Here is a 9,354-nt window from a genome sequence, read left to right as displayed (position 1 = left end):
AAGAAATTAGAAAAAAATGTATTTACAAGTTTAGAAAATATTAATTTATTTTTTAATAGAATAAATTATATATTGAATAACAAAAGTTGTTATTGGTTTCTCTTCACACTAACTAATATTCAATGATGGTGTTTCGGTATACTATATTACCAAGAAATAGTAATCAATCGATCTAATAATTTTTGTAATGACATCAGTTTATGAATTTGAAAATTTAGAAATCATTTCATAAAATGTGAAGTTTTAACAAGTAACAGTACTGATTATATTGTTTTGACTTCAAGAATGAATATGATACCAACAAATAAAATTGTCCCAAGTAAATTTCAACAAAACAAAAGTCCATAAGTATTGCTATTAATGAAAAGTTAATCTATTTAAAAGACAAATACAATTTTTTTCAACGGATTTCCTAACTCGGCAAGTCGATAATTAATGCACCACATATTGATACTCTATTTATTAAGAATCTGTCACTAACTGATAGATTGTTATCTTACTTAAATGGACAAATGAAATGATCATTCATCTAATTCAAATTGATTAAAATAAATATTAATTATTTTTAATATTTTTAAGTTATAAAAATATTTATAATAATAATAATTACTATAGATATTTTTTATTTAAATTTTAATAAATTTTTTTATATAATTTTATGTATTATTCAGTGTAAGACACGAGACATATACTAGTATTGAATAAAAATTACAAACTTAAACAGGATAAAGAAAATAAAGAGATAAAAAAAAAAACAGGATAAAATATCTTGATTCCAGACCGAGTTTCGGATTGGGTCGAATCTTCAACACTCTTACCTGACAGGCTAACACCAAACTCTTCACCGCCTCAATAGGAAAACCGCGTGAAATCAACGCGACTACGTTTTTAATCGCATCAGAACCGTCCATTCTCTCACCCACCGACTTAATCATAGCCGCCCGTCCTCACCCATCCCTTCGTATATAAACACCTGCGTTTTCTTAATTCTCTTAATACTGCATTGTAGGTATTTTGAAAGCGCTGGTGCAATGGTTTCGGTCGAGTCTATCTTTTAGCTAATCCTACTCTTCCTCTTCCTCACATTTGTGAATATTTGCTTTAATAGTCTTGTGTTGTTCTCTATGGTTCCCGATTTCAAGATTTCATCCATGATCTAGAACATTCAATATGTTTTTGCTGTGAATTACTATCTGATTCCTTTTATAGGACTGTATTCGAATTTGTGGATTGTGGATTTGCCTCAGGGAGAAGAACTACGTGATGAACGTATGAACGGGTGTTATTCTTGTTTGCTAGATTGGAATTATGATTTTCTCTACTTAGGTGTGTCAAATTCTTCTGGATGACCTGTTAGCTGAATTGAAGATCTTTTCCGATCTGGAAGTTTGGTTGAGCTCTTTTAATTTGATGATCTGTTCTGTTATGGTACTGTGGTGTTGAACATGACCTCTTTTTTTCACGGAACTGTTTTCCTGATTGTTCAGGCGAGATCTCGATTGTGAATGCTTGCTTTTTGTCGGTGATTGAAGGATGAATTCTGCTTCTTCCTAGATCCAAAGAAACTGAGAACTCTCTTTATCCTAGCTTGTTCTGAAACTTCTCCTATTCTTCAACTATTGTTCTTATGTGTAGAGATTTAGCTACGGTTTTGCTTGTCGAACATGGCTTTTCTTTTACGGGACTGTTTTTCTGATTATTCAGGCGATCTAGATTGTGAACGGTTGCTTTCTGTTGGTGATTGGAGGATGAATTCTGCTTTTGCCTAGATCCGAAGAAACCGAGAACATATCCTTGCTTTTTTCCCCCCTAAAACTTCTATTCTTCGACTGTTCTTATCATTATTATTGTAGGGGGATTTAGCTTCGGTTTTGCTTGGTTTGCAGTGTATTTGGGAGGTTGGAGATTTGTAGATTGGAGATATTGGAAAGAATTTTCGGCAATTTTCGATATGGACGACTAGATATCTAATTTCGTAAAACAGAACAAATCCTCTACTTTTACCCTTTTTTAGTTTCAATTATAAATAAATTATAAATCATGCATTTGAATTAAAATGTGAATCTATATTCTATGCAGCGTTGTCCATCTTGAAGCGTGGTTGTTTTGAGTGCGACACATACAGAGGATAGAGATCAAGAACAGTTTTTCTAAACTTTCTTTCCCTGCATTTTTTTCCCAACCTACTGAGCTAGCATTGTGAATTAAATGTGGATGTGTTCCTATGCAGTTTTGTCTGATCCTGGTCGATATGTTTCCTGCACTTGCCTGGTTCATTTGTTTTAAGTTTTGCTCTTTTTTTTTTTTAAATTTAAATAATTAGCTTTGGTTCTCTTTGTTGTTTCCTTTATAATTCTGTCTTTCTTGGAAATCGGTTTATGTTTCTCTTTTTTGCCTTAGGAGCCAATTGAAGGATATGGGATTGCACTTAGGCGATGTGTCCAAGATTCTGAAATTGATAATTCCCTTCTAACATATGCATCAATTTTTTTTAGGATTAAATAATAGTTTGATTACGGAGTTATCTTGTTTATGGCCTGCAATGCTTTAAATTGGTTGCAGAAATCTGGAATAATGGATAGAAGATATATGGCAGGAAGGCTCAAAATAATACAGGCTCATAATCTGATTAACTTTCCTTTTTTAACTATCTTGCGTTAATGGTCATGCAAAATTAAATTTGAACTTGTTCTCTTGCAGTGTATCGTTTTGGTCAAGTAACATTGTACCTGGAGTTTGGACGCACTGGATCTCTTGTCTCTTGGTTTTTTATTTTTTTGCTAGTTCATATGCATAAGTATGCAGATATCAATTGAATTTCGTTTGTTCATTTGCAGTGTTGTCTTCCAATCATACTTTTGGCAACAGGCTTTCATGTATAATGGTGACTTCTAACTGGCCTTAGTGTTCTCTGTGTCTAGCGTCTTGTTCCTGTGCATTTCATTTCTTTGATGTTCTTCATATTGCTTGGGGGAGGATTGTTCTTTGACTTGTTTTTCCTGTGAATTTTTATAGAACTATTATTGGATTTGTGGATTTTGGATTTACTTAGCTGCTGATCAAGATGCTTCTTTCTGGATTCGATAATCTTGGGAATGGTTACAGTTTCACACAGTTTCACAGGGAAAAGAACCAGGCGATGAACATATGGACAGGGTGCTATTCTTGTTTGCTGGATTGGAATTGTGATTCTCTCTCTTCAGGTGTAGCGAATTATGTGGATGATGTGTGTGTTGGCTTCATTTAAGATCTTTCTTGACCTGGAAGTTTGGTTGAGCTTTTCTAATTTGATGATCTGGTTCAGGGATAGTTGTGTTGTTTGAACATGGCTTTTCTTTCATGCAGCTGTTCTGTTGATTGTTAAGGTGACATTATCTGGATTATGAATGCTCGCTTTTTTGTGTTGGGGTTTGGAGGATGAATTCTACTTTTGCCCAGATCTGAAGAAACTGAGAACTCTCTGAATCCTTGTTTTTTCTGAAAATTCTCCTATTCTGTACTGTTCTTATTCCCGGAGAGATTTAGATTTGCTTGTTTTTGCTTGGTTTGCAGTGTATTTGGGAGATTGGGAAATGGGAATTGTAGATTGGAGATACTGGAAAGAATATTTTGCAAGACCCGAGGACCATATATCTAATTCCATAAAAGCAATCTGATTCTCTATACATTTTATTTCCTTGATCATTTAACTAAATATTAAAGCATGCATTGTGAATTAAAATGTAGTTATATTCTATGCAGCATTGTAGCCTGGTTGTTGAGCACGAAGCATACCGTGAATGGAATCTAGTTTCCTAAAACAGATTTTCGAACTCTTCTTTCCTTTTTGTTCATTCCAACCTACTGTGCTTGCAGCATTTGAATTAAATGTCGTTGGTTTCCCGTGCAGTGTTGTCCAATCATGGGTGTTGAGTGCATCCTGGTGAAATGCTTTTGCACTTGCCTGGTTCATTTGTTTAATTTTGCTTTTTTTTAATTTTAAATTCGCTACTGTGTTGTTTCCTTTGTTATTCTCTCGTGCTTGGAAAATCAGTTTTTGTTTCTCTTTTCCTTAGGAACCAATTGAAGCGTATGGGATTGCACCGAGACCGTTCAAGATTCCGAGATTGATATGTCCTTGTTATATTATTCTTTTTTCTTTCTATCCCCTAAATATTATAAAAATAACTTGATTATATAGTTGTTTCACGTTGTTTATGACCTCCAATGTTTTTCAGTGGTTGCAGTGATTTAGAATTTTGGAAAAGGAAGATATGATTTGGAAAAAAAGCTCTGGAAAAATAATACAGGCCCATGATCTAGATTAAACATGTCTTCTCTACTGAATTTTTCTGCCATATTTTTTTTTAGCATTGATGGTTCGTGCAAAGTTCAATTTGAACCTGTTTTCTTGCAGTGTTACGATCGTTAACATTGTCCGTGTAACTGAGTTATATGTGGAGTTGGTGACTTGTACCTGGAGTTTGAATGCCCTGGATCTTTTCTATTGTCTCTTCTATTTTCTTTCCATGTATTTAGTATGAACATGTCAATTCCTGTTCCTTTGCAGCGTTGTCTACAATTGGTACTTTTGACTACCATACTCATTCATATGGTGACTTCTACCTCCGTATATTGTTAGTTTTGAGAATGATGATAGGCCCAACCAGTTGTTCCCTCATCCTATTTGTTGACACACTTTCAAGATAGGAGAGTAAGCATTCAATGAGCACTTATTGGTCGTTGTTGACCATATATGCTGACAGTATCATATATACTCAATTTTGCTTTTCATTTCTTTTTATTTTTGGGCGAGCACATAAAAGTTAATGGATTTGATCACGTGAATTGTATAGTTGTTTATGCTTCCAGCTATCTCTCAGCAGAACCACGCAGTGCATTGGTTGTTGGGGGTGATCAGTTGTCAGTCTCACTAATAAGGATAAGAGGATTTGATTTTAGTTCAACTTTTTTTGGTGGTGTTTCCTCTTTGGATGAAGTATTGGAATTTGAATCGTGAACATGCTTTTGTGCAGTTAAATGACCGAGTGTATTGGAGATTTACTTTGGGGGTTCAGGAGCAAGATTTTGTCTACACATAGTTTTCCCAACCAAACTTTGCCATTTGTTCTCACCTTGTGTTTTTGTTTGATCTGGTCTTCCATCAGTTTGACAAGCTGTTTCTTTCATTTATTTTCAGCTCTCTGCATATGCGTTTGCCATAATTGGTCACACTACCCTTAATTGGAGAATTTTGCTCAACGCCGTGAGGGGTCTGAATTATGTTAAACTGTTATGGATTGTTGTGATGGCCTTAAACTGTTCTTGCATGTGAAGTATTGAAGGATTTTCTGTTATTAGGTTTTGTCTTGATTTTACTTCAGTACTAAGGGGAACTGTAACCATGATGTCTTTGATTTCACTTTCTATTAGGGAAATTGCAATTATGATTTTGTTTTTTGTGCATAACTAGAAACTTCTTTTCTGTTCATCTCTTTCACTCTTCCATGTTGAGTACCATGTGTTTGGCAGCATCTGGAAATTGTAAGTCGACTTTGAAATATTGAAGGACCTCTTCTTGGATGGTTTAACTAGGATTTTGTACCTAAATGAGTGACTTCTGAATGGTGGTTTTCAAATTTTCGTCCTATAGTTTTTAAAGCTTCCCCTTGTCTGGATTTTCAACTTAATCTCGTCTTTTGTTCTATGTTTGGCTCTCTTATATATTCCGCAGGAACAGGGATTTGTATTTGGACTTGGGTATTGAAGGACCTAAGCATAACTGGTGCTGGTTTTTCTGGATCTTCACCTTAATCTCTTTTGTTTTTCTACGGTTCAGTGTCATATGTTTGGCAGGAGCATGGATTTGCAATTGGGCTTTCTATGGGTTTTAAATCTTCAACCTAAACATCACTTTGGAGTACTGAAGGATTTAAGTATAATTGGGATTGTTTTTAAAGCTGCTGCATTTTTCTTTGGATTTTCAAAAATTTTCTCTTTCAGTTTGACAGGATAAGGGATTTGTAATTGGACTCTGGGTGTTAAGGACGCAAGTATAACTGATGACTTTTAATTGGTTATTATTATTTTTTGTTTTTGTGGATTTTCACCATGATTTCTTCCATTCTTCTACGGTTCAGTGTCTTATGTGTGGCAGGGATTTGCAATTGGAATTTAAAATGTTCAACTCAACGTCACTTTGGAGTATTGAAGGATTTGAGTATAACTGGGTCGGGTTTTTAAAGCTTTTGTTTGGATCTAATATTAAAAGCTTTTTCTTTCTTTGGATTTTCAACTTGACTTTTTCTCTTTCTCTCTTCTAACATTTGGCACTCGTATTCAGCAGTATCTGGGATCTGCAATTGGATTTTGGTCTTGAAGACTAAGTATAACTGGTGATTTTTAACTGGTTATTATAATTTTTCTGTATTTTCACCTTAATCTTGTCCATTTTTCTAGTTATATTTGGCAGGAGCTGGGATTTGCATTTGGATTTTAAATGTTCAATTTAACATCTCTTTCGACTTGCTATGGGTTTTAAATAATTCAGCTTACCATCTCACTTCAACTTAACCTCTCTTTCGACTTCCTATGGGTTTTAAATATTCAGCTCACCACCTCAATTCCTTCTATGGTTTTAAATAATCAGCTTAGCATCACTTTGGAGTAGTGAAAGATTTACAGCACAACTGGTGACTTCTACCCCCAACACCATACAGAACAAAAAAAAGAGTACACTAGAACCACTCACGTCTATTCTACTCTTATACATCTGTGAATCGCCCTTTTCTGCTTATTGATTGCATGTCGGTTTTTGTTTGGATTACTTCTACATTTATTTTGAATGCAGGATCTTAAGGTGGTCAGATACACCCGGTTAGACATGGTCATTTGTTGTGTTATGATTATATGCTTCTTGGTTTTAAGATCTCTGTTCAGTTCTTTGTGATTTGTCAAGTTAGTAGAATTCTTTGTGAAAATGCCTCTAAAATTTTATAATGTAGGTTAGCACGGTAAGTAACTGAAGTTTGAAATGGAAATGATGCTCTTATTCATCTATATTAATTTTCCTCCTCGGGGGACTTGATTGCCTCTTAACAACTTTGCATGGAATTTTGTTGTAGCCTCAGGTGAATTTTGGTGAGGGAATGTTCTTGTTGCTAGGGATTTGGATATTACCGTGGTAGCAAAGGGTTCAGGAGTTTTTTGTCATTTAATAATTCATTATGAATTACGAAGTTTTTTTTTTTAATCGAGGTTTACTATCATTTTGCGAACTTGTTTCTGTGTAGTTCGCGAATCCCATTTTTGGCTGATTACTATCTTGGGGGAACGAAGATCACAATGGCATTCAGGAGTTGGTAGCTGTTTCTGAAATATGAACTGCATTCAGGAGTTGGTAGCTGTTTCTGAAATATGAACTTTTCTGATATGCCTTTTGTATTTTTCTCTTGTTTGGAGAATTGTGGACCAACTTCTGTGCAGTTCGAGTGAGCACTCTTGTATGCGGAGAAAAGGGTGTTCAGGGTATGGTTGGGGTGATTGGTGGTTCTACAGCAGTTATGGTGGTTTTTTTTTTCCTGGGCGCAGGATAATTGGTTTTAATTCTTTGATTCTTGTCTCTGTCTCGCATCTTTATTGTTATTTGATATCTGTAGTCTGGTGAAGATACTTTCCATGTGCAAATGTAGTGGTTGCTGTAGTATGCCATGGTTCAAGTGCACCCGTCATCTTCTCTAGCAGAAGAAGTAAAAGCAGAACGATGTTTTTAAGGTCTGCATTTTCTGCTCATCTGTGTTCCACTTTCGTCTTCCGTATTTCTCGTGGATTTGTTTATGAAATTTGTTTTACTGGCCCTTCTAAGTAGCCCTTCTGTGTGTTTATTCTTAACTTTTGACATACTACAGAATGGTTGGTGCTATTTGGTGGTTGTTACAAGTCAATTTCTATGCTTTTTGAGTTTTGAAGGAGCATTCTTATGCAGTTATCTCTTGCAGTTTTGCAGTAAATTTTATGTATATCTTCTATTCCAGTGATTTTTTGGGATTTGGATTTCAATTTGGGTCTGGATGGGTGGTAGTGGCGCCATGCAGTTTGTTATGTGATCTTTAGGCCTTTTTTATATGTTCCTGATGGTTTCTTTTGCGGGGTGTGCAATGGTTGATACGCATTGTTTGATTTTGAATGGGTATTAGGAAGGTATTTCGGAGGTTCTGATCATCGCTAAAATAAATGTTGCAATGTACGTGTTGTGTTGGTTCCAGCAGTATACGACTGGTAGAAGGGTGTGGTGTTTATGTTTAGGCATTGTTGCTCAATTATTGTTATCCTCTTTTTGGGAGGATATCAATGGACTTTGGTTTTAATTCAGTGCTTTCTGGGATGCTTGATGACCTTTTGAAGGTGGATTTTGCAATAACTGATGCGACATCATTGAAGATTATTGATGGTTCAGTTCTGTTGCTTAGCTGCTTAATGGTTCAGTTCTGTTGCTTAGCTGCTTTCGTGTATGTGTTCGCATAGCTCCAATATTTTGTCGTCCTCGTGTATAAGCATGCTGATCTATTCAAATGGTATATATTCTTGCACGCTGAACTTGAAATCTGCTGTTTTGACCCGAGTTGCTATTTGGATTATGTTCTTACCAAATAAAATTCGTCCGAGTTGCTCTACATTGCTTCTGATTCCAATGTTTTCAAGTAGAGTGGATATATGTTGTGTTCGTGTGTATATAGGATATGTTCCATGTATTTTATCGCATCATGGAGGAAGATTTGCTTACAGCCAAGAAAAATGGTTTAGCCGTTTTCTCTTTACCGTTTTCCCCTTTCTGTTTTCACTCTGTATTGCGCTACTGGACTAATTATTTTATGCGTTTCGGTGGCTGAGAGCATCAAGTCAAATAGGAATAAAATTGAACAGGCGATGATCGTAAATTCGTTATTGAGATTCCAGAAATGCAAAGTGCACTTGCAAACTAAGCTCAAGATCCGCTGAACAATAATCCACTCAATTGAGCTCGCAAAATTCTAAGGAACTGGTAACTCAACGTAAGCATATTAAGTCGGGCATAATCTTACTGAAGTTCTAATAAGATAAAATTAAGTTGAACAACCACTGAACAATAACCCAATGATAAAAGATATATTGAATTCACGAAACTCCAAAGGAACTGGTAACTTCATTAGCAATTCTAGCGGTAATGGTTTAACTAAGATAAAGTCCTACTTAGAAGAAGGCTTAATCATTATTTCGGAGATGGAAATTTTAACGAATAATTTTTTTTTTCGAAATATTTTATTCCAAATTGATAATTCTAAGTTTACTCCAAGATTGATAATAGGGTTTTGATTTTATTGTATGTTTGGGTAAGGT

General features: G+C 35.2%; 2 long non-coding RNA genes across 2 annotated transcripts; both read left to right on the top strand.

Annotated features, from left to right (window-relative positions):
* Nucleotides 1–990: 990 nt before the first annotated feature.
* Nucleotides 991–4,246, top strand: LOC127743183 (uncharacterized). The gene is made up of 2 exons (XR_008004535.1): nucleotides 991–1,975; nucleotides 2,080–4,246. It is a non-coding gene; the product is annotated as an uncharacterized LOC127743183 (long non-coding RNA).
* A 1,873-nt stretch (nucleotides 4,247–6,119) lies between these two features.
* On the top strand, nucleotides 6,120–8,651 carry LOC127743185 (uncharacterized). Its single transcript, XR_008004538.1, has 2 exons — nucleotides 6,120–6,209; nucleotides 6,323–8,651. It is a non-coding gene; the product is annotated as an uncharacterized LOC127743185 (long non-coding RNA).
* The last annotated feature ends 703 nt before the right edge of the window (nucleotides 8,652–9,354 follow it).

This window comes from Arachis duranensis, chromosome 10, assembly GCF_000817695.3.
Source record: "Arachis duranensis cultivar V14167 chromosome 10, aradu.V14167.gnm2.J7QH, whole genome shotgun sequence".
Taxonomy (NCBI): domain Eukaryota; kingdom Viridiplantae; phylum Streptophyta; class Magnoliopsida; order Fabales; family Fabaceae; genus Arachis; species Arachis duranensis.
Note: the sequence above shows the minus strand (reverse complement) of the source record. Positions and strands in the feature narration are given on the sequence as shown.